This window comes from Mus pahari, chromosome 5 (assembly GCF_900095145.1).
Source record: "Mus pahari chromosome 5, PAHARI_EIJ_v1.1, whole genome shotgun sequence".
Classification (NCBI taxonomy): domain Eukaryota; kingdom Metazoa; phylum Chordata; class Mammalia; order Rodentia; family Muridae; genus Mus; species Mus pahari.
Genome location: NC_034594.1, coordinates 72,247,382 through 72,254,154, shown reverse-complemented (window position 1 = coordinate 72,254,154; position 6,773 = coordinate 72,247,382).

Sequence of the window (6,773 nt, the reverse complement as noted above, 5' to 3'; positions counted from 1 at the left end):
GGGAGGGAAGGGAAGGGAAGGGAAGGGAAGAAAAGAAAAGAAAAGAAAAGAAAAGAAAAGAAAAGAAAAGAAAAGAAAAGAAAAGTGTCAGGAAAAAGAAAGAACAAGGCAGGGAATGATGTGTGCAGAGCCTGCGGGGGGTGGGGGGAGCAGGTGGTGGAACAGGACTATCACCTGGCATCACCAACAAACAAAACAGTGGTTATTCCCTCAGTGTTGCTTAAAGGGTGTCTCTTAAGGACAAAGAAACAAGGAGAAGAGAAGACAATACATTCTGTCAAAATTCTGGTTTTCAAAGTCCATTATTGTATTACTTAAAATCTAGGCTACCTACAATCACAAGGAGAATAAATAACATCAAAGCATTCTGGGAACAAGGAGTTGTCATGGCTCTGTGCACAGAGCAGCACATGTCACTTTCCATTTTCCTGAGGCCTGTGCAGCTGAAGAGACACACACACAGGGAAATTCATGATTATGTTAGACTGAACAGTCCACATTTCCATGCATTTTCTAAGTCATTTACTTGAGGCCAAATTTCAGTGAAAGCTAATCTATCTTGTTTAGAGGGCTAAGATGATATGCCATTTTTACAATTGAGATAGTATTAGCAGAATAACACAATTCAGTGTTGATGAATACCATTTTCTTTGCTAATTAAAAGCTTGAGTATCATAGGTTTTATTGCCAAAAGGAAAACACAAACAAACAGCAGAACCATGTAGAAGGATAGAATGTATCAAGCCCTGAGGAAATATAATCAATTAAACTACTTATGTTTTTACTATATTCAGCCGAAAGCACAACAATATCAAGAATAATTATTTGTCAAGAACAAACAATGTATTTTTGAATCTAGTATGTTGTTTCAGGATATTTGATCGTATTGTTAACCCTGACACTGTGTTACTGGAAAAAAAAAAAAAAAAAAAGCTGCTTCTAGTTGTGGTATGGCTCAGCCTTCAAAATCTTTAATCTCTGTAGCTGGAATACAAACACCCCCTGAGCACCTACCTTTGATCTCAAACAACGAAGGTAAACTTAGTTTGTAGAAGGAAGCACCATATTTGAAAGTGATGAATCAGAAAAAGGATTTGATAGAATGGGTCAGAGATAGTACATAACCATCTCACAGTAGAAGAGACAGGAAAAAGAGGCTACTTAAGAGAGTACCACAGAAGGGGAGGGGTGGGGGCAGTAGTAGAGATGCACATTGCAAAGAGAGAATAAGCTAGACAGTTGAATGTAGAATGAGCCAGACGATGAGGAGCCAGGGATTAGAAGATAATGCTAAAGTTAGTTTGAGACCAAGCAGAACAATTCAGTCAGAAGTGAAAAAAGCCAGATTGAATCCATTCGTGTGGAGAGGAGTTTGAGCCAGAACAGCTGAGTTGATTGGTCAGCCAGAGTTAATAAAGAAAAAGGAAGGGTGAGCTGATTCAGCTGTGAGTACCAGAGGCTGAAAAATTCTAGGCTGAGGTAAGATTTTTATGGAAGCTAGAAACTTCCAGGACTGGGCTTAGGTTAGCAGACTGAGGCAACAAGCCTTGGAGACAACAGGCAAACTGAAAATAAAAAGTTACAGTCTGTGGACCCAAATCAGTGAGTATCCCAGAGTCTCTAACAGTGGGTTTTTAAACAGTATTTTCAAAACAAATGCAACTGCACCTAATTGGTTTAAAACACTAAATGTTATAGCACATACAGAAGGAAAAGCAGATTAAAATTATTTAAGAGAAACTTTGCCTTTGAACCCAAGGAGACTCATAGCAGGTATAGTCAATACCATAAATTATTACTTATTGTAGAATCTGAAAAATTGTTCTATTTCACTGACTTAACCCCAGTTCTTAGTATATATCATGCTGCAGTAATTCCTGGATATTCTCTTTCCATGAGAAAATCAAATATTTCAGGTTGTGATTTAATACTTTAATATCAACAAACATTTAGAATTTTTTACAAGTAGATGCAAGCCTTCTTCTTGCAGTGGATATGAATGAACATATGTACGTTTCTCAATGTGATTATTATATTACATAAAGTTGTAATGATTGTTATAATCAGCATTTTAAAACTTTATTATAGAAAATTTGACAGTTTTATTTTGTAATCAGAATGTTTGATGGGTGAAGGACATTGTGTGACACTATTTGTTTTCAAGTTATCTATTATCCCTATTATTGATAGGTGCTACTTGTATATAATGGATCAGAAATATCAGGTGGATTGGTAAGCAATTATGCAATAACAGAGAAGAATATGAAGTTCATGAAATCCTAAGAGATATGAGCCAATAAAAGTTTTATTTTTAAAGGAAGGCCGGCTGAGCAAGTCATGAGAAATGAGCTACTAAGCAGTAGTCCTCCACGGTTGTTGCCCCAGTTTCTGCCTCCAGGTTCTTGCTGTGATCGCTTGACCTGACTTCTCTGGATAATGGAGTAAAAACTGTTAAGTTTCAATACCCCCAACTACAGTACCTTTTGGTTGTGTTTTAGCACAGCAATAGGAACCACGGTTAAGACTGACATTCGTACCAGTTCATGAGGTATCTCTGTGACAGACCTGAGCATGAGTTTTGGGGAGAGTTGTAGTAGCATTTGAACTTTGCGCCTGAAAGCCATTGAGTGCTCAGAACTCAGCGGGCTCTAAGGAGGAAGTAGAGAAAATGAGAATCGAGACGTGAGAATGCAGACCACGGAGGCCTAGACTGCCTTGTTTCGAAGGAAAGCAAAGGCTCAGCCAGGACTCTCTGAGTGTTATTTTGTGGTAAGAATTTGAGTGGTGGTGTTTCTGCCTCTTTTGCATGCTCCTGGGATCTGTTTCCTCCTAATGGGTTACCCTGTCCAGCCTTGATATAAGGTGTTGATGCCTAGTATTATTACATTTTCTTAGGTTGTGATATTGTTGTGCCCTGAGTTCACGGGAAACTCAGACGAGCCCAAGAATTGTGAAGTCTGCTGCAAGTGTCTGAGTTTGGTGTTAGCAGATGGGATGGATCTCTAGGTGGGGCAGTAACTGGATGGTCTTTCCTTCAGTTTCTGCTCTACTCTTTGTGTCTGCATTTCCTTTTGACAGGAATAACTGAACCACACTCTTAAGAGAAAACTGACTCTCCCTCTCTCAGTAGCTATTCATTCTCAATAGCTCCTTCACTAGGGCTCAGACATTGTGTCCACTTCCCTCATACATGCTCAGATTTGGTCTGTATTGTGGGCCTTTTAAGGATCCCACCAGAGGTTTAGAAGTTTAATTAAGACTTCTATATAGTTTAAACATGTTTGCCTTTTGCTGGAACACTTCTCAGCTAGATACAAATGTAACCTTGGCTTCTCCTCCATCTTGTCTCCCCATGTCGTCTTCTTGCCTGCTTCATTACATCTCATTGGTCTCACTCCTGCCTGCTTTCAGGATCCAACTCCAACTCTGCTGTATTTGCTTGTCTCTCTTTCCCTCTTCCTGGAAGCCCTGCCCCCATACTTTCTGCCCCAGCTCTTGGCTGTCTTCTCTTCATTAAAAAAAAAAAAAATCCAGTTTGAACTAATGAGCAACAAGACAATGTCCAATCCATCTCTTAGTTGCCTTTAAGCACTGAGGGTTGCCTGAGCTTCATCTTTTGAGCTGGTAAGGGCAAGCATTTATAGATAGAAAACTGGTGATGGGCCATAGAAATGACAATGCCCAAATCCTCCCAGCACTTAGCTCTCTGCCAGTACAGGAATCAACAATCGAAAACACAGGAACACAACTTTCCACAATGTATGGGAAATCCACTTCAATAAGTCTGGCTGGAACATATGTACAGGTCTTTCTATGCCCTTAAAACTTCTGTGAGTTTATATGTGTAATTGCTGTGCTGTGTCCAGAGACAGTTTCTTTACCTTTAGCCTTTAGCATATATTCCTTCTGACCCTCTTCTGTAATTTTCCCAGAGCCTTAGAGAGAAAGGGGTGTGGATATGCATCTGTTTAGGGAGGAGCATTCCGCAGTTTGCTTGCTTGTTGCTTGCTTGCTTGTTGCTTTCTTTCTTTCTTTCTTTCTTTCTTTCTTTCTTTCTTTCTTTCTTTCTTTCTTTCTTGTCCTTTCTTTCTTTTCTTTCTTGTTCCTTCTTTCTTGTTCTTTCTTTCTTTCTTTCTTTCTTTCTTGCTCTTTCTTTCTTTCTTGTTCTTTCTTTCTTTCTTTCTTTCTTTCTTTCTTTCTTTCTTTCTTTCTTTCTTTCTTTCTATTAGATATTTTCTTTGTTTAATTTCAAATGTTATCCCCTTTCTTGTTTTCCCATTTGAAAACCCCCTATCAGGCCCGGCGTGGTGGCACACACCTTTAATCCCAGCACTTGGGAGGCAGAAGCAGGTGGATTTCTGAGTTTGAGGCCAGCCTGGTCTACAGAGTGAGTTCCAGGACAGCCAGGACTACACAGAGAAACCCTGTCTCAAAAAAAAAAAAAAAAAAAAAAAAAAAAAAAAAAAAAAGGAAACCGCCTATTCCTTCCCCCTTCCTGACCCTGGCATTCCCCTACACTGGGGCATCGAGCCTTCACAGGATTAAAGGCTTCTCCTTCCATTGATGACCCACAAGGCCATCCTCTGCTACATATGCAGCTGGAGCCATGTGTATTCTTCAGTTGGTGGTTTAGTCCCTGGGAGCTCTGGGGGTACCAGTTGGTTGATATTGTTGTTCCTCTTATGGGGCTACAAACCCCTTCAGCTCCTTGGGTCCTTTCTCTAGTTCCTCCATTGGGAACTATGTGCTGTGCCTTGGCAAGCTGTAGACCTCTAAGTTAACTACCATCAGTGCAAAGACACATTAATCTATTTATGTAAAGAAAAGTCTTTAGGAGTAAGCTTAATATTATATCAATTTAGCAGAACAACAATAGTAGATTTTTTTCCCTGCTAGGTCCTGTCTAGCCCTAAGTTGTTGGCCTGATAATGGTGCCAAGTAGAGGTTTCATCTTATGGAGTAGAGTTTAACTTCATGCAGAAAATAGTCGATTATTCCCATGATGCTTACACCACTATTACCCTGGTGAGTATGTCTTGCCCAGCTAATCATTACTGTAGTTTGTAAGGTTTCCAGCCAGACATGATCGATGATAAATTTCTGCCTCTAGTGTGCTGCATGGAATCAGGTAGAACAATAAAAGCTGGATGGTAGGGATGAAGCTTCCAGGGCAAAATTAGGCTGATTTCTCCATGTTTTATGACTTGCACATGTAATATGCTTAGCAATAGGGTCTTACTACCAAGTATTGGAAGGTAGTCAAGAGAATTGACAGTATCCTATAATGTTTGAGTGTCTATGGGATCTCACTAGTGAAAAACTCCAAAATAAGGAATTAATTCCTGGCTTTCTATTTGTTAACCTATGGTGTCTAGTTGAGACCTTGTCACCCTCTTCTATGGTGATTCCATTGTAAATATAATTATATTAGGAAGTCCCTGGGACAGTAGGTTTTTATATGATGTTCTCAAGGTCTTCTGTGCTATGAATCCTCCATATTCATCCTCTACCCTGACTCTCCTCTCTTATGCTAATTTAACCCTTTCTACTGTATTATTGTCTTGTACCCTTTTTACTACTGCTTTCTGTCTCTCAACCTTTGAAAGTCTCCTAGATGGCCCTTAGTAGTCCCTTGACCTTTCTGAATATTCTAACTGAAACACACATAGATGGAGATTCAAAGCTAGCATCCACTAAGAAAAGGGAACCATGTAACATTTGTCCTTTTATGTTTGAGTTACTTCACTCAAAATGATTGTTTCAAGCTCCATCCATTCACCTGAAAATTTATAATTTCCTTTTTTTTCAAAATCTTAATAATAATGTGTCATGTGAAGATGCCATATTTTTACTCAGCTTCATTTTTTAAAAATCATAGCCTGTAACAGAAGTTATAAAAATACTTTTTAACTCACAAAACATGACAGAATAGGTATTAAATACACATCCACATACTATATCAAGGGTTAAACAAAATTTAGAGCAGGCAGTATATCTACTAATTAGGTCTAATATGTTTCTTGGAATTAAAGTCTAATTCTGTTAATTGGTACACCTCTGTGGGACTAGAAATACAAACTTGTAATTAGGTGATAGGTGTATTCATCAAAGCTTTATCTACACAGACTGTTTAGGGAAAGTTACTTGTTCTTACACCAGTTTCTGAATACATATATTAGGTTCTGTAGACAAATATGAACAAGTAATGGTACATGGAATAAATTAGGTCCCTAGCATCTCATAATTATGTGTGGCATAATAGAAACTTTTTAATTTTAAGAAAATTATTTCTATATGTATAAACTTTACTTTCAACTGTAGCAAATAAACTCTACTAAACTGCTAAAATAACTCTGCTAGTTACACAGGTTTGAAATAAGTTGTAATCATTTGGCATCAGAAGTTTCTACCCTAATGGGTATGACCCTGTGGGTATGTCAACAGAAGTGGGAACACTATCAGGAATTCAATAGTCGTAATCATTTAATAAGTCACCATAAAGTGTTTATGTAAATATTCTAAGCAGTTAAAATTATACTGTTTTTCCATTTCCCTACATATATTCTTGATCATATAAATCAGGACTTCAACAGATAGTTTGTGTATTTATTTCTGTCACATACATGGAAAATAACCCAAGAAGCTTTCAACATTCTTAATCAGAATATTGTACTAAAAAAAAAGACTATGGACAGAAACTTCTCTATTTAATGTACAATTTTTATAAAGAAACAGTGATTTCCTATCTAATATAAATATGATATTAAATATTT